The sequence below is a fragment of the Triplophysa rosa genome, linkage group LG12 (assembly GCF_024868665.1).
Source record: "Triplophysa rosa linkage group LG12, Trosa_1v2, whole genome shotgun sequence".
Classification (NCBI taxonomy): Eukaryota; Metazoa; Chordata; class Actinopteri; order Cypriniformes; family Nemacheilidae; genus Triplophysa; species Triplophysa rosa.
This window is the reverse complement of record NC_079901.1, coordinates 9,825,474-9,845,048: the sequence shown is the minus strand read 5'-3', so window position 1 is coordinate 9,845,048 and position 19,575 is coordinate 9,825,474. Positions and strand designations below refer to the sequence as shown.

Sequence of the window (19,575 nt, the reverse complement as noted above, 5' to 3'; positions counted from 1 at the left end):
GTGGTGTAGCGCGAACAAAAGCTACATTCCGTTCTGCCTTCAAAGCAGCGCTGTGTAACGTCTTCTTCTTCTTACTGTATCACAAACTGAAGTGATTCATTATCGCCATCTACTGCAGTAACTATATATTGCGGCTTTAAGCTTCACTGAGAAAAGATCGCAAAGGAGGTACATGAGTGTGTAAATATTTAAAATTCGAAACACCCATCCTATTAAGTATTAAATATGAATCTTATGTAATGAAAATAATAAATAAACAATACAATGATAATGGTATTGTATTACAGTTTTAAAACAGTTTTAAATTTATTTAAAACATTAGTCAATAACCAGTGTTGGGAGTAACGCATTACAAAAGTAACGATATTACAGTAATTTATTAGTTGTTGCTGTAATGCAGTAATGTAACGCATTACTAATAACATTTGGGTAATATTATACCTGTTACAATCTCAGTAACATGCGTTACAACAATGTATTTTCCCCCTGAAATTCTTTTTTTATAATTTACCAATAGGCCTACATTCCATTTCCAGAAAAACCTAATCTGTGATTAAAATACTATGATTGCTATACTATTTCCTGTAACTGAAATCCGATGGTTGAAATAAATGCAACAGATTCTAAAAAACAATAGAAACAAAACGAAAGTAAGTAGAAAGAGGTTATGCGTTTTACCCTGTCATTTGGCTATAGGTTGCATTGTAGTGGGCTCTACCTCTACCATAATTCATCAGATGGCAGCTTGTCTAGTTTTGCGATTCTGACAGCGATTGTTAGTTAAATTGTGCCATGAGCCTTTTCTATGCCTCTCATATTTGATGCTCCACATATTTCACTCGAGTATTTAAACGCGTCTGAAAACACCGACTGTGGGAGCTCGACAACGCATTGATGCACATTGTTTGCCTTGATACGGAATGTCCGCCTAAGTATTGTCAAACTAGTATTAGTCTCGCAGATAATTTGTTTAGTTCTTTTTTTTAATATTGTGGTAGTCCATGGATCGTATAGTATTAATTCCTGCATTGTTTTTATGCATTGTAGACAGACATGTTGTTGTAGCCTACAGGTATTTGCCGATTGCTGATTGGATGGCTGAGGAAAAAGTGACATTGACGAGCACAATCATTATGCATTAACACATCGCCCTCCACTGGATGTACAATGAGCAGCAATAAACTATATTTTAGCATTTTAGAATGCACACACTGCTGAAAAAGCGATAGAAACCATCATATAAATTTAAAATTTCCAGCACATGCACGATTCAACACGATCTCACCATCCAACTTGGCAATACCACAATCACTCCAAAACAGCCAGGAACCTCAGAGTCATATGTGATGAATAGCTGTCCTTCAATGATCACATTGCAAAGACAACGCGGTCATGCCGATATGCCTTATTCAACATTAGAAAGGTTAGACCCTATCTCACTGAGTATGCGGCACAACTCCTTGTCCAGGCTACTGCAATGCTCTCCTTGCTGGTCTTCCTGTAAAGGCTATTAAACCACTCCAGCTGGTTCAGAACGCAGCAGCACGCCTCATCTTCCAACAGCCCAAAAGGGCTCATGTGACGCCCCTTTTCATCTCTCCACTGGCTACCGGTTGAAGCCCATATCAGATTCAAGTCACTAATGCTTGCCTACAGGACTATCACTGGATCTGCACCGGCATACTTTCACACCCTCCTACACTCCTACACCCCATCAAGAACCCTGCGTTCAGCAAACCAGCGGCGTCTTGTACTGCCTTCTCATAAGGGCAGTAAATCGCTTCCCGCTCATTCTCCTTTACAACTCCTTCCTCGTGGAATATTCTTCCTAACTCAGTCCGGTCAACCACATCTCTCACAACATTAAAAAAACTACTTAAAGCCCATCTCTTCTGTGAATACTTGACAGGCAAATGAGAAGAAGAAAAACGAACCCTCTCTCTTTCTCTCAACAGGTTTGTTGTGGCTTTTGTGGAAACTAGAAACTTGGTATTAGCACCTATTGTATTATTGCTCCTGTATGACATATCGCTTTATTGCTCCCTGAACTCTCTGTATGTCACTTCGGATAAAAGCATCTGCTAAATGACAAAATGGAAATGTACTCGATTTAATGGTTATGATGGGAATTTTTTTGGTTGTAATGGAAACAAAAGTCTCTACTGGTGTGTGTTGGGTTCTGTTGACGAGATTATCAAATCATGCTCAAATAATGTCCAAAACACACTACAAAAAAGGTATTTAATAAAACCTAATGGTTTCCAATGGAGTTTTAATGGAAACCATTAGAATTCTGTGGTGTTTCTTTGAAGCAGGGTAGTCATACTTTTGTGGTTATTTTGATTAAAGTAACTCAAATGTAGTGTAACACATTACAATTCAAAGACAGTAACTAGTAATATATAACTTATTACATTTTGGAGGTAACTTGCCCAACACTGTCAATCACACATGTGTATCACATCACATAAAAATATAGTATACTTTAGTATTTACTATAGTACATTGTAGTATATTACAGCTGTCGAATATTATGGTAACTATCAAACTCTATTATCAAATACTACAGTATTCTGTATCTAGCTATAGTAAATTGTTACAATTTATAAATTATGTAGTATACTTTAATATTTACTAAAGTAAAAAAAGGTACTATATCTAGGAAATGTACTATACAGTTTGCTAGAATAAATATTACACTATTACATTTTTTTAATGTGAGATTGTAAAAATAAAAATGTAATTTCAAAGAAGCTAGCTACCTTTTTATAGTAACTTGTAGTGTAGCTAACTACTTTTTCAGATGGGTAGGTAAGCTGTAACTTAACTACTTTTATTCATGAGTAGCTTGTAGCTTATCTAACTACAATTTCAAAGTAGCTTCCCCAACACTCCACGTTTGTTTAATAAACTTATCAAAATCTCATTTGAACTTGACAACATTTTTATTGAATGAATGCATCTTGTGGGTGGGTAAATGATTATAAAGTGTTACCATTTTATATTTTTTATATATTCCAAAATAATGAGGGAGCATTGTCATGCGATGAACATTTTCATTATATACAGTATACTGTATAAAAACAACACCTAAACGACATTAAAAACCCTTAAGAAAAGCTTTATTAAAGCTTTATATAAAGCTTGAATATGGCGCATGTGTCATTTCAGCTTATTTACTGTGATCAATATTGACATATTCACATGTGTAATACCATCAGTCACTTTCAGAGTTATGAAGTCTTTATTATATGTTCATGAGGTGTTGTTTAACATACCCACAGAGCTCTTCCTCATTCGACCCATGAGAACTTACCACAAGCAGTGTGATTCTCCTTATAGCATGACAAGGCCATGCGGATATTCATGTTGAGTTCAGATGGAGTTTAACCAATGTATCCAGAGCGTGTGCGTGTGTGTAATTCACCCTCAGGATGAGCTGAGCTCAAGGCCCAAGCTAGCCAGAGACAGCCTGATGTCCCACTGGGTGACTTCCTGTTAGAGGGGTCTTCTCATTGCCGAAACGCGATCCCTCCATCTAAAAATAAAGACGGACACCGCAGGAGCTGATGGTTCACAGTGAAGCAGCAACATCGTTCGGTTTCTAAAAAGTGGTCAGATTTCACAGATATGATAGAGAATGAAAATTTGCTGTCAGTCAATGGAGCTCAGATGATGGCAGTACGATAGCTGGTTTTGTCTTGCATACACTGTCAATCAGAATTCAATATTCGTTTATATCTGATTTTCCTGTATATGTGAGAGCTTTCGTTGTTATTATTCATCATGAATTTTGTCAAAGCTCCTCTGGAGCTCGAATCATTGGTTTATGAATATACTTGTTCGAAACAAAACTCTCCAAAATCAAATGCTCCATTAATATTTGTACTTTTGTAGATCGGTCCACATCTGCACAACAGAGCTATAGATTTCTTTGTTTATTCTACCAAATTCACATCCATTAATCCAACACAATTTTAGGGCAGTTCTTATTTCCAAAGTGTCATCGAGTCCAGCTGCTGATGGAGTGGGCAGTGTTTGTAAGGGTGTGGTTGATTCGCTGTTTGAATGATAAACTGGCAGAGATTGTCGGCCACCTTTGAAATCTGTGGGGTTTAATAGGGTGGCCGTTTCCATCGGCCTCTGTCTGGTCAAGCAGAGAGGCATATTTGTGCAGGGCGGCTTGTGTTGTTTCAGGGCCGTGGAGCCACAGCGATTACAGCCGTTGTTCCGGGTCATTGAGTAGCCATACAGTGAGTCGTCTTTTTTCCCATGCCTATAAAACCACAGGATGAAGATATCAAGAAGGTGGAGTTAATTGAACTGAATGATTTCACATGAGAGATTAAATCAAGAAGTAAGTATGAGAAAAAAACATTTATTTTACATTGGAAATATTTCACAATCACCAAACGCTGTGTATTGTTCCCGTACCATAAATACTCAGTATTCAGACATCCTGCTCTTTTGATGTGCTGTTTTTTACATACTGTGTATGCGGGAGAGCAGAAACTGTGAAACAACAGACAAAGATTCTGAGTTTTTTTTTAAGAGTAAGCACATTAACAAAAATAGAAACAGAAAGAGATAATAATCATAATAATAATTAATGTCAGAATGTTCTCATAAACTGCCATATCTGTGTATACAACTCCATCCTTTTCATATAAATATTATTGTGTGATAAACATTTTTGTATCTTATAAATCCTCTTCTAGACACTTCATTGCCTGGTTACACAGACTAGGTTTAAGGCTAATCCCAGACTAAAATTAATGTTTGAGCAGTCTTAACTGAAAATAACTCACCTTAAAACATCTTGTCAGCGACTTTGTTTAGTCTCAAGATGCACACCAGTAATATTTTTTACTAGGGCATTTTTATAAAAGTAGTTAAATATCCCACTTTCACTAAGGGTTAGTCCGGGCTTAAACTAAGCCCTGGCTGTGAAACCAGGCCCATATCTAAACATCTGCATGCAGACAGAATAACATAACAAGCACACAATGTTGTGTGTTCTTGCCAACATTTTTTTCTATTGGTGCAATATTTCTTTACAGTGACCTTTATTTTGTACATTCATTGTGATTGAAATTGTTCTATACTGGCATGAATCTATTTTTGGCAGCTCAGTAGTGCATCAGGAAGTAATGCGGGGGATGAAGAACGGGGGCTAGGACATGGAACTCAAGCTCATGTATCCATTCAATTCTTCTGTATAGTTTTGTTGTTTTCTGGCCAACACAATTTTTCTAAAAGTAAGAATAAAAAGATGTATTAAATAAATAAATGTTATATAAAAATATTATAATATATATTATAGAGTAATTTATAGTAAATATTATTTATTATTTATAAAAATATAAAGGGGTGTTGTTAAGCCACTGACATGTTTCATGAAAAAAATAATTCTTAAATTTTTTTTTTACAAAAATTACAATACAAAAACAAAAAATGGGTTAAGTAAAAGAGACTGAAAAGAAGGGTTGTGGGTTTCAGAGTACAGGGTAAAATAAAGTACAAAGAGGGGTACCCACAGATCTGTGTCATACCAATATTTTCCATGAGCAATGCTAGTACTTGTGAAAAGTTTCTCAGAGGCAGATATAGAGTGAATGTGGGTAAAATGGTCTTTATAATTCTCACCTTAAATGAGACTAAATGGGGGAAGCGTGTGTTGACATTAAAAAAGCTTGTACACATACCCAGAATTTGCTTAGTCAAAGTAACTACTTACAGAAATTTCAATTAGTACATTGAAATACAAATTTGCTTGAAATGTAATTGAATTTAAAGTGTGAAAGAACAGAGACACTTCCAGCACATCAGTGTTCATAATAATTATGAATACATGATCACATATTGACATGATCTTAAAACAGACCCTGAACAACAAACGTTTCAGAGCTTATTGTCTACTTACAGAAAATGAAGCAAAGTAAATTAAAAGATATCAGGCAAGCATATCGACAAAAAAATGTAGTCTAATACCCACACAAAGCTATCATCATGTCAGCTATCATGTAGTATGGTCTAATATTATGACACTTGGTGCTCACAGTGTAGTTTTTATTTGTTGATTAATATATTTTGTCTATTTGAGCTTGACAGGTGTTGGCACTGTTACTGTATTTTACTATATGTAAAGACTTGCATTAAAAGGCTACCATAACAAAATAATAGTGTAAAATAAAAATCTGCTTTTGTGTTTCACAAAAAAATACTCCAAAGGCGAGTAAATCCAGAATATTCAGGTTTGGGTGAGTTATTTCTTTAAAATAAACAAGAAGCAAGTAAAACAGTCACATGAGTCTTGACCTGATGTTTACAGATTGTCTTGTAAGGGATAACTGTGTCAATATATGGCTTATTAACCCTATAGATGGTGCAGAATAAAACCTGCTAAATAAACTGGAAAACAAGCAACTGTCGCAGGTTTAACACAGATGTGTCTCGCAGAAACCCAGTGAAGTTAAATCTGTGCTTTAACAACGAGAAAGGCATTCTTGCATATCAGGAGCATCTCTAGCAGAACGTGCTTTATTGCTTATCCTTGGCTTCATTCTATACTAGTGACAAATAGCTTTACTCGGGAAGGAGAAACGTCTGAGAAGTGGCTGGCAGAAAATAAAAAATGTGCAAGAGTGTGGTTTATTTTTTTTTTTTGTAGTGCTCTCATGTTCTCAGAATCAGACAGCTCTACATGGAAAACCCACATTGAAAGCGTGAAACGTTGAGATGCCTCTACAGTAAGTATTGTGTGAGATTCAATCGCAGCTCATTACCGCCCCCATCTGACCAAATATATTACTGCAGGCTGAAAGTGTCAGATCTGTGACGTATTTTGGATTTCTAGTTGAATTCGGACTACCCAATTTCAGACAGCATGCCTTCACAAAACTACATTCAGCTTAACAAGACAAACCGTAATTCTCGGGGAATTTATGCAGAGTTGCTTTCTAACCTCAGGCATATTTTACCTGTCAGAAAATACGATCACAGTAAGTGCCAGAGGAATAACACTTCAGTCTCTTTAGTCTCACCAGCTCGCATAAAACAGATGAAAATCGGTTTACAACCACAGTTATGCACATGGCAGTTAAAGAAGCCACAGCACCAGAGCTGGCGTGTCTGCCTGACTAATGACATTGATTTCCATCTGGAGCTTTGTCACTCCAGCTTTTCTTTTTCTCTCTGTGTGAGCTGGTTGCTTTCCACGGGCACAAGTGCAGACGCGGCAATTCTGAGGTACAATGTGCCTTTCATTTGGCCTGTTACTCCCAAACTCAGAGCACATGTGGTCCAAATATGCAGCTAACAGCTCCAACACAAACATGCTGCTCTCCATCCAGTCTGGTGCTGCCCAAACACACTTCAATCTCTCTCTCTCTCTCTCTCTCTCTCTCTCTCTCTCTCTCTCTCTCTCTCTCTCTCTCTCTCTCTTTCCTTCGCTCTATTCATTTGAATGTTTTTTTTATCCTTTTCTGACTTTTGTTTGCTATCTATCTCCTGCTTAACAGTGCAGACTTTACACGCACATCAATGTCCATACAGCCACCCACATCATACACAAACACAGAACTGCATCCAAATCACACACACACACACACACTGTCTCGCTCTCAGAAGCAGAAAGAAAACACCTCTTAGTCAACAATGCCTCAGAGAACCTTCATAAAGGATGAACGTCACAAAAGAATTTATTGAAATAGTTTTCTGAAAATCCTCTCGTCATACCCTAGTAATCATATCTCTGAACAGCCGAGTCATCGTTGTTAGTCATGGATGGACTGTTTACCTCACATCCAGGAACATCCAATAAATTAAACAATGAAGATCAAGAGTCATGTGAATATTTGTCTTAAAACTGAATGAATAAAATAGCTATGTCTATGTACAGTTAAGGAGTTTCATTCTGAATATGTATGTTAAAAACACAATTTATCACCTGTAGACGGAGTAGAACGATTGTGATAAATATGTGACATTAACCAGTCTTAACCCTGCGTACAAGCGTGTCTCTTTAAAATAATCCTTTCCAACTGTGATGGAGCGGTACTCATATCTCAACTGCACTCTGAACACGAAACACATTTATCACATTAAAGCCGCAAGAGAGGCTCAAATGAAAAAATAAATAAACAATGTTTTAGTTTTTATCACATGTCGTTTGTTGTCTTTTCATTTCATCACCTAAACTATCAATTTCATGCAGAATGGTTATATAAAAGTTTAATGGTCTTTTTGATATAATTAACATGTAATAACAATGTAATAACAAAGACGTTTTGTTTTTGCTGTTGTTCCAACAAACAAGCACACCAACTTTCAATGACCACGCAACTTTGATTAGCTTGGAGCATCACCGTTTATCATTGATGAACTTCAGCATCACTAAATGTATTTCTGGCAGTAGTTATTCATAATTTGGCCATATCCTCTGTCTGTAATGACTTTCAAAACAAACGAAGAAAAGAAAGGCTTTACCAACAGTTGTTCCAGCCAGATTACTCCCAGACCTTCTCATGGTAAGCCAAGTCATAAAACATCCATTGCATGTTCATTCAAAAGGAACCTTTGTCAGGTTGAGAGTGAGCCGGGAGACATGATAGATAGACAGTGAGAGAGAGAGATAGGTAAAAAGGTGAAGAGTGAGACAGACAGACAGACAGACAGACAGAGAGAGAGAGAGGGTGGGACAGAAGCCAGTGGAGCACACAGCAGCCAGCTGCTTGACAGAAACAATGACATGTCATATCATTCTATAAATGCTACAAGCAGATGGTCTTTATAAATATCAGACCATTATTAAGCTGTGCCACAGATTATTCCCCGCTTATCAAGCCCACAATTAATAACCTTTCAGAGGACAGGCTGACTATGAGGAACAGACCGTACAGTCGGAGAGAACTGGCAATGCTAACGTATGTTACGTTTGAGCCATTTAGACATGGGGGTATTTCATTGCTCTCGCTAAAAAGCTCCTTGGGGAGAGACTATTAAAAGTATTTGTGAGACCCCATCTCCCCCAACCAGCAAACCCACAAACCGAGAGCTCATGCATACATGAACCATGTAAGCTATAAAGGTTCTACAAGATCTGTAAGACGTAAAGGTAGCAGAGACTGGGGTCATGAGCGTTGGGTTACAGCACAATGCAATATAAACCACAGACTCTCCACGGTTTGGTTTGCTCTTCAAGAGTTACGAGTCATGCCAAAACATTACATTGCAGTTTTAATGTGATATTATTTTGCACACACTGGCCTAAATTTGAGCAACAAAATGCACACTAATAAAATCTCTCTCTTTTTGTCTATGATCTTTCGGAAGGCTGATTTAGATTCTTGAGCCAGTTCGTTCAAATGGTTCAACTGAAGAAACAAATGATTCACAGATTTTAATTAGCAATACATTTCTGGACTTCCTACTTCAATTAGCCATGTGTTTTGTGATTTTGTAGCTGAATTCAAATGTACTTTGTTTTCAAGTGTACGTGTATTGTTAATATGTTTTATTTGATGTTGTTACCTTGATATCTTTTTGATAAACAGAGCTCTTTTGAATTCCATGTAACATTGTAAATCAAGTAACCATAGAATTATAAAATGTGAAAGATACAGCCCTTGATATGTGATAGGCATGTTTCATTTTATTATTCGCTAAACTGTTTTCATGTCATTGCACCGCATTTCCACGAGGCCTGGAATTTACGATTAGGAAAAATGTTATACAGCTATTAATGGTTCAACACAAGTAGTTTTTGCATTAAATCTTAAAATGTCTTAGTTCACCTTCGAAATGAAAATTCTGTCATCATTTACATGCCCTCTTGTCATTTCAAACCGGTATGACTTTATTTCTTCTGCAGAACACAACAGAAGAGATTTTGAAAAATGTTGGTAACAGAACAGCACAGCCCCCCATTCACTTCAATTGTATCGACACAAAAACAATGCAAGTCAATGAGGGGCTGTTAACAACATTTTTCAAAATATCTTTTTTGTGTGTTCCGTGAAAGAAAGTCATACAGGTTTGAAATGACAACAAGGTGAGTAAATGATTAAAAAATTCATTTGGCAGGTGTACTCCTTTAAATCCCCCCCAAAATGCAATGAATTTATTTCAGCTGCTTCAATGTTTTACTATACAAAACATCCCAGAAGAAACATTTCCATGTGGATTTCAGATTGACGCTTCAGGAGAATTTTGTGTAACAAACAGTACAAATGTCAATGTGCTGAATATCTTTGAGATGGTTAGTGATCTTTTCCATACACATGCAGTACACTCTTCCATTGGTAGTATTCAAATAGTCTATTTTTTTAGATTAGTTTAAATCTAAACAGTTTGCTTAGCAATACAGCAGCCTTGGCCTTTCTTTCCATAACAGTCAAATCATAACAGCAGTCTCTCTCTCTCTCTCTCTCTCTGTCTCTCTCTCTTTCTCTCAGCCCAGCTGTTTCCTGAAGCAGTAGCGGCTGTCTTCCAGACCTGTCTAACATTCCCCATTCAACATGCTACTGGTCACCTCACAGCACTTCCTGTTTGCGTTGAGTCATTTCCTGTTCGCTCCTTGCAGGGGAGTCTGTTGGTTTTAGCAAAGCCCTCAGCGAGGCTGGAGAATAGAGGGAAAAAAGTTTCCTCTTACACAATACATTGCAACAGAAGCGCTGTCTGACAGCCCAAGAATGTGTGATGCTGTTATAGATTTTGGAAAAGTGATCAAGCAACATGTTAAGCTTACAAAAAAAACTAAGGCAATGACTTATCTAACATGTGAATAAATTATGACTGTATTACTTTCATCATTTTCCTTAAAGGTCCAATGTGTAATTTTTAGGAGGATCTATTGACAGAAAAGAGATATAATATGCATAATTATGTCTACAGAGGTGTATACCTAACACAATGAAGCGTTATGTTTTTATTATCTTAGAATCAGCTATTTCTATCTACATACTGTACACCGCGGGTCCCCTTACATGGAATTCACCATGTTGTTTCTACAGTAGCCCAAAATGGACAAACAGCTCTACAGAGAGTGTTTCGTAAATACATTATCTCCTTCGGCAAAAAAGCAAAATCTTGACGACATATTAGTTCTGTGTCAGCCACTGTAGTGCTTCAAAAGGAAGGGGTGGAGTGAGCCGTTGGTTGCAATTCTCAAACTCACCACTAGATGCTGGTAAATTTCATCCACTGGACCTCCAAAAGAGTGATTTGTTGGATGATCTCACAGGAATTCATAGCTATTTTATGAGGTGACTAATTCGTATGAATTCATATGATGTGAAATGTACAATAATTCGAAAAAAAACAAGCTTTTGTTAGTCGCTCTGGATAAAAGCTCTGCTAAATGATTCAATGTAAATGTATGTTTAAACATAACATTCCTCACTGCTGTTGCTCCCACAAAGAGCCACAGAGAAATTCCACCCTCCCTGTTATTCTCAGAGGACACCAACAGAGTTCGTAGGACCCATAACTCAGCAGGGTGTAGAGCTGGTGAAGCTTTTGAATGTTCACCCGTAAAAGACAAGGTTGAGTGAAGCCCATAGCTTTTCTAGCAAGCTCCTTCCTAACAAAATAACGTTTGTCCTAGTACTCATTCTATCCAAAGACAATATATAATCAGATGATATATCAAACAGTTCAAATGAAGCCTGAATGATCCGAACTCAATGCAATTAGTTCCACAATATCTACAAGTACAGACAGTTGGAATAACTTTTGAAAAAAATGCTGGCAGGGGCATCAAAGTGCCTTAAATGAGATGGTTAGTAAACAGATGGGCCCTGAAGTACGCACAACACAGGCCATGAGGGAGGGGGGTGTGGCCAGAGATCATTTATCCATCAAGCAGAGCATATTTGCCACAATTAAACCGATGCCAGATAGCAGCATTATCACAGCTGCCCATCGAGTTGCCTGTTTATCTTTTATTGCAATTTGGAAAGAAGTTTGGGACAATTAGTCCTGGGAGTGACTGTGCACACCCAACCCTAAACAAGAGCGCTGTGTTGTGCCCTCTTTGCACGCTGCAGAGCTTCAGGGAGAGAGAGAGAGAGAGGGAGACTTTGATATACACAAAACTTCAACTCAACTTCAACTTTCATTCATTTAGCCAAAAATGGATACATTTTGGTCTGTTTTTCTTTCCAAAGTGCATTCCACATTTTTATTAGCCTATATGTGTGTTCCCTGGGATTCGAACTCATGACCTTTTCAATGCAATGCACTCTTAACGAGAAGCTCTATTACAATGAAAGACTTCCTTATTAAAAATATTAAATTATTTTAGAGTTTTTGTTTAGCAGTGTCTGAATGTAAGTTAGAGTTTGCAGTAAATAATCAGAACTGAATTGAAAAGTGAAAGGCAGGTGTCCTGTGTAACCTGGTAAAGTTATTAAAAACCCCACGAGAGGTCATCAACTGAACAGGCCTGATCGGATCACACGAGATGGGAATTTGTGGTCAGAAACAAATGTGATTCGATTTTTTGAGACGAGTCTGCAGATATTCTGAGCAGTTCACGTGTACGTGCATCTGGTAAAGTCATTGGCAGAACTGAAGATTTTCCTGCTGTTGTGTATCATAAATCTATTTGGAGAAAACCAATGTCATCTTTTTAACATCTGAGCATGTTTGAAAACACGATATTGATGTAACTGTGCTCATAGTAAAGCATAATCTCCGTTAACGATTATTTAGCCATGTGTTTACGCGCGCTGTGGTGTGTGTGGCTATGAGAACACTTTAGAGGGCTTTGGGTGCCATCTGCTGACCATTATGTGACATTACAATATGGGAAATACCGTGATAAGAGCAATTCCACTTCACAGATAGGTTTAATACATATATTGCCAGAAACATAATAAAATAAATAACATCAAAAATCAATTTATTTTCAAAAATTCTAAAAGTTTCCATTATAAATGTTTGATATGAGCCATCTCAAATGTTTTATATGAGCCATTTTATTTGTCTAATATTGTCCTTTTTGTCAAATGTGTATTGTCTCTCACATATTTATTTATTTTTTTACGTTTTGTCTATGCCTTGTCACTTTTTTAACCTGTTTGTGCACTGGAAGCTTCTGTCACTAAGACAAATTCCTTGTGTGTCCAAGCACACTTGGTAATAAAGCTCTTTCTGATTCTGATCTGTAACTATTAAAACCATGGCAAAATGTATTTACTGTGTTTTGGGCCTCATTCCGGTCAGATTTAGATATTTAACATCCAACCCATAAAACTCAACACATTACCAGTAGTGACCAACAGAAACCATTGTAGTTTTCATTAAAACCAATACATTTTCCATTATAACCATTAAAAAATTATAAATCCATTTACATTTTTGTAGTGGTTCAATTGTTTTCTTCTCTACCCTGCTGCAAAAAACCCCATAGAAACTCAATAGAAACCATCACAGAAATTCTATTGGTTTCCATTAAAATACCACTATGAACCAATAGCTTTTTCTTTTAAACCATTACAAAATTTCTTTTTGTATTGTGTTTGGGGCATTATTACAGTAGGATTTAATATCCCACCAATAGAATCCATCACGCACCAGTGGACACCATTATAGTTACATACAAAATCCATTAAAATACAAATCCCTTAAAACCATTAAAACCATTACAACCTCTTTAATGGTTTCTGTATTTTTCAATCAGTGTAAAGATTTACTATAATTTAAAAACAAACAGAAAGGTGCATTGGATTAGAGAGGTTAAAAGCATTGATCTGAGAAAATATTTAAATTAAGGCTGACTAGAGAATAGTCCTGCATTCATGTCTCTCCAGCGTGATCAAGATCTTTTGGATCCATAAAAGCATGTGGAAGGAGGTTTTCCTGCCGCATAGCCAAGTGAATGAACAGAGATGAAAAGAAAGAAAAAATGAAGAGGAGGATGGGGGGGGGGGTGGAAGCAGAGGAGCTGGCAAGCCTTGGGTGCTTTTAATTGGTTCCAAGTATCCCAGATTTTCTCCCATTGGAGAGCCTTTCTGGTCCTCCGACCTGGAGCTCTTCTGGAACGGCCTCCATAACAGAATGGACTCCGTTTGCCCCCAGATTCTTTATTGTTATTAGGCAATTTCCTGAAGAACTTCTAGACTGCAGTACAGTGCAGGTTGGATAAGGTTTGGTGGTGACCCTGTGGATGAGGTGGGCCAGGCCTGGAACTCTAAAACACCCACATGACAGCTGCTGCTTCTTACATCATCAACACTGTGCTTGTTTAAAAACAATGAAAATATTATTTAAAGTAAGAAATTCATAAAACATGAAAAGTGTATTGCAGTGAATTTCATAATTTGATATTTGTTTCATTATTTGCATTACAAGCAACAGCCCCAAATCCAAGATTTAATGACTCTTTCACTGGCAAATTAAATATTACACAATGTGGATAATAATAATAGAACTGAAAAAACGTTGAAAAAACAACAGCAAAATATAATACTTTCTTGTTTTCATGACTTGCTGGTTTAGTAAATCCCATGAATCATCCATAGTTTTAGTGAATAATATTAGCTTTTTTTATTGCAATAAGAACATATAGACAACAAATGCAACTTTTTTCCTGCCAAGTTGTCAGAAATGTTTGAAAGAGTGTGTTCAGTAACTTATAGCTTTTGACAGCCTGCATTTGTCATTCAGCTTTTAAGCTCAAAGGCTCAAAAAGCTGTAAATCTCCACCACCTTTATTCAGCTCCTGCCAAGTGTCTTCAAGCCTGTATCAGCACCTCTCTTCTCTGAAGCTCAACAGTAAAATCTTCCAGTCAATCACAGCCATCCATCATAGATACACAGCTAAGAACTCAATTGAATAGATACAGAAGACCCAAAATGCACCTGTCAGCCATAAAGCAATAAAGTAAATTCATATTTGAGGCACAAAAGGCCTACGACTTTTGCAGTTATTCAGAAAAAAAATAGTAACTTCTTGAATAATAATAATAATAATAATAAAACACCTAAACCACCTGGCACCTCACCAATGTTTAGATCATGCAGTTGCATTGCATTGTGGGAAAAACAACAGGGCTCCAGACTAATGTTGTTTTTGTATTTAGATGGATACTAAAATTTTAATGTCTTTATAATTAATTTAACACAGTTTAACACAGTTTGACTTTTTTGACGCAGTTCGAGTTTTTTAAAGGCAAAGTTGATGAATATTGAAAGTTGTATTTATTCATTTCATTTATTCATTCAAACTTCAGATCTCATATGTTATGTTTCTTTAAAGGCCAAACAAAAGAGAAAAACAATATAAGATTTGTCAGCGTTGTTTATGTGATATATTTCTAGAGCCATACAATGTTTGTGTGAGTTTGTGAATAAATTGTTTTTCTTCAATGTTAATAGAGTTTACAAACTAGTCTGATCTAATAAAATAACGAATAAATACTTTTTATTTTTTTGGTGATCCAACTTAACTTTGAGAGTCTGAAATCCTACAAATATTTTTCTCATGAATACTACTTTCACAAACTAAAAAAAAAAAAACGACTCAATTTAACTAACTAAACAAACAATATCAATATCGCTTTGGAAACCGTGCTAACTTCACCCAGTCTCTTGTTGTGGTTTTCTTGTGTTGTTTTAGCTGGCTCACAATCCAGGGACACAAAAAAATCTACAACCAAACACAGCCAACCCAGTGATATCCCTCATTCATCAGCGAGAAGGGACAGACCTGTGAATGCAGATGTAGACAGGCCTCCCGCTGAGAGGGGACAGACCACCATGCAGAAGCCCCCGTGTCTCTGGATCCCCTCCCTTCCTGTTTCCACACTGCCTGGCCCTGATAAGTCGTCTCAGTTGGGAGGAACAGCGATGGCCTTTGCCTGAGTCAACGGAAATGAAGGAAACAGAATTCCTGACGTGACAACAAGAAACAATGAAGAAAGAAAATAATGACATGGAGAAGACGAGAACAAATGAGACAAGAAGAGATAGTCAGGTAGCACACAGGCATGTGTCAAGAATTTGACAATTTCTATAAGTGACGATGAGAGAAATGAAGTCTTTCACGCCAGTGGCTACATAGAGAGCCCAAATTGTGCATTGGGAATAAAGTGAAGATCAAATGCAGTAGAAAAAAGACTGCTTATTGGAGAGATGAATTAAGATGTCCTTAAAATGAAACGTTAACCTATTAATGCTATTTTAAAGAAATAGTTTACCCAGAAATAAAACATTTTTATCATTTACTCACCCTCAAGTCATTATAAAGCTGTGACTTTGTCATGACATAATTATTATTTTTTGGGTGAACCATTAAACAGCACAGTTCAAACAAATTCAAAATAACATGCATGACATACTGTTACGGTATAAAATTCAGAAAAACAAAAAAGTGATTTATTAGAGTTACAAGTATATGGAGCGTTTAATGCATTCTTCATTTTATTTGCATATTTCGTTCATGTTTCTTAAAAGGCGATTACATGTCACAGCCTTGGCATCTGTTTAATTTCACTAGCTCCAACTGAGTGACAGAATAATTTGCACCAAAACACTGTTGCGTTTTAGATGCGTGACATCTCCACATAATGAAGTTATATTTTAGCTACACATTTCCTCAGTCTCAAAGGAATCTGCCTGTGGATGCAATCAGAAATCAGGAAACACTAAAGCCCCGGACAGTTAACACTTCTGCTGCGGGAGACAAACAGCGACATGTATATTTGTATGCGTGTATGTATGTACATTATATGTGTGTGTATGTTTAATTTTTTAAATATCCAGTGTATAAAATGTAGTGGCATCTAGTGGTAAGCTTGGAAAGTGCAACCAATGGTTCACCCAGCATCCCCCCTCCCTTCGAAGCACTACGGTGGCTGACACAGGACTAAGATGTCTTCAGGTTTTCACTTCTTTGCTGAAGGAGATAACGTATTCACAAAACATGTTCTGTAGTACAGTTTTCCCCGTTTAGGGCTAATAAATGTCCATGTAAGGGGACCCGCGGTGTATGTAGCTAGAAATTCTAAGATAATAAAAACATAACGCTTCATCATGTAAGGACTTCATACACCTCTGAAGACATAGTTATGTATATTACATTGCATTTATGTCAATAGAAGGGTTAGGTAAAAAATAAAAGTCAGTGAAATGTCTTCATTTACAGTACATTGTGCATGTGTGTGTGGCGGTTAGTCTCAGTGGCATCTGTGTGTGTGAGCTGTTCAGCTGCAGTGACAGTGCTGCCACTCTTCGGCTCTTTCGTTCCGCTCTCTCTCTGATTTACTGTCTGGAGTTTTTATCGCACGGCCGCATGCCGGGTCCTGCGGTACACCTCGCCTCCACCGCACGGACAGGCAGTTAGGCCTCCCCCGAACACCCTGCCAAACCTCCAGTGACCCCCACACACGCGGCAGCACACGCACCATCAGCCCTCAGACTTCTGTTCTCTACAATGAGTTCTGTACATACAGTAGCGCTTTGACAGAAAAATGCATGTGTGTTTTTACGCACTTGTGATGAAAGAGAGCTTATATTCGTTTTGCTTATCAATGCGTAGAACTTCTCTTGGAAATGGGTATTATGGTACATGATGTACGACATAAATATGCAGGATCAAACCATTTTGCTCTAATTTTTCATAGTCTATCCTTGAGTTTGTTTGTCCAGCTTTTCTGTTGTCAGTGTGTTTACATTATGCTTAATAAACCAACTGCAAGCAAAGGCATGAACAGCTTAAGCAAAACTTGATCTGCACACCAGCCTTCTGATAAGCACATGCAGTAATGCTTTTGCATTGTATTTTACACATTACGTTAATTTGAGATGGCTGTTAGCATTCTTTTTTCAATTTTTGTGTTTTTTACTTAAACTGTCATTCTGAATATCTGAACATTACAAGAAACAGCATGTCTCAACGCCTGATATTTTAAAACAGATGTACCATTTGCTTTGCATTGACTGCATGAAAGTGTCACTCTATTTGTCAGTTTTTAGATTTCTGTGAATTCTTTACCTCTACCTCGAAACTCTCTCGTTTTCTCTCTCTCTCTCTTTCTTTCTGACTATAGCTGTCGCTGAGGTAATGTCTGAATTTTTAATCTGTCTATGTGAATTTGTAATCTTCCTCTGAAAGATTTCTCCCTCAAACAGCCTGTCTCTGTCGGCCTCTCAGAACGTTCTTTAAAAGCAATGCCTTTGCCTAAAAACACAGGCATGAAGTTAATTCAAACACAAACAAACACAATGTATCCTCTATGCAATTAGACGCCAAAAACATAAACTTTCCACATACAAACACTAACCAGCCGTAATCGTAATATATCCTGGACCTAAATGCACTGCAATAATCCTGTGAAGTGAGCATTTTAATAACTGTAATTCTTTTAATTTAAACAATCCTCCTTTCTATGCAAATTGGATATGGCCATATTTGCAAAGATTGGCACTATTTGTCTGTCTTAGACAATGTGTTTTTTCTAGACTAATAACTCATCGAATGATGGAGATAGTTTTTAGAGCTCATGTGCTGTATTTGTCGCAGTGGTCTCTCTAGATGGAAAGAGAGCAATTGTCCTGGTCAGAGTGTCCAGGACAGCTGTTGAGTGAGGCAAATGGGACACTAATTTGAGGTTGGTTGGAGAACCACAACATGTAAACAGACCATAATTCATGATCTGCTAACCACACCACCACATGGACAGCCTTTGCAATAGCTTTCTGTCTATTTAAAAAGGTATTATTTGAGGTTTAGATAATGTTAATACACATGATTAAGGTCAGCGGATGAGATTTTGCGTGCCAAAACTAAATCATGCAGTGTGTAAAGGGAGTGGCTAACAAGAGGGATTTTTGACTATTGCAAAGAAATGATTATGAAAATGTATTATTATTTATTATATTGACATATAGCAATAGCTTACATTTGTATTTAAATATTTATTTAACAAACATAAAAAATATTGCAATAATTTATTATTATTATTATTATTGGAAAGAAATGAAAATTAGAACACAATTTATATTATTTATGTATTATTATTTATTATAATAATATATAACGAATAACAAAACCTTATATTTTTTATTTAAATATTTATTTAACAAATATATTACAATATATATATATATATATATTTTATTATTATTATTTAGACTTTTTAGTTTTGTAATCAATTGATTCTTGTGTCATTTATTTCAACACCCATATACTGTAGGTCCTATTTGATCAAACTCTACGAAATGTTTACAAATAAGAGGCAAAAAGTCCATGTGTTCCAACTTTTCCACTATGTTTGAAAATACTTTGTGTATGTCCTCAAAAGGTCGTTTTAAAATTCTCTCTAAAAATGATACTTTTTAGATTTTGAAACTAATAACAATTAAAAAGATTTTAATACTTTAAAATGTGAGCCTGATACCTTTGCAAATGCTGTTTATGTAAGTAGGTACATTTCAGTTGTATGTCCAATTTGTGAGCTTGGAAAATTAAACTCAGTGTTGATAATAGTTTGTAGCATACTGCATTTTCATAATTGATATGATCCAGGATGTTCATGCTTCTTTAAACCCATGAACTACAATTGAGTCTTT

The 19,575-nt window shown here is 36.6% G+C and overlaps 1 long non-coding RNA gene across 1 annotated transcript; it reads right to left on the bottom strand.

Annotated features, from left to right (window-relative positions):
- Positions 1-3,022: 3,022 nt before the first annotated feature.
- On the bottom strand, positions 3,023-15,901 carry LOC130563027 (uncharacterized). The gene is made up of 3 exons (XR_008964027.1): positions 15,713-15,901; positions 4,435-4,512; positions 3,023-4,276 (listed from the first exon to the last, which is right to left on the bottom strand). It is a non-coding gene; the product is annotated as an uncharacterized LOC130563027 (long non-coding RNA).
- Positions 15,902-19,575: the final 3,674 nt, after the last annotated feature.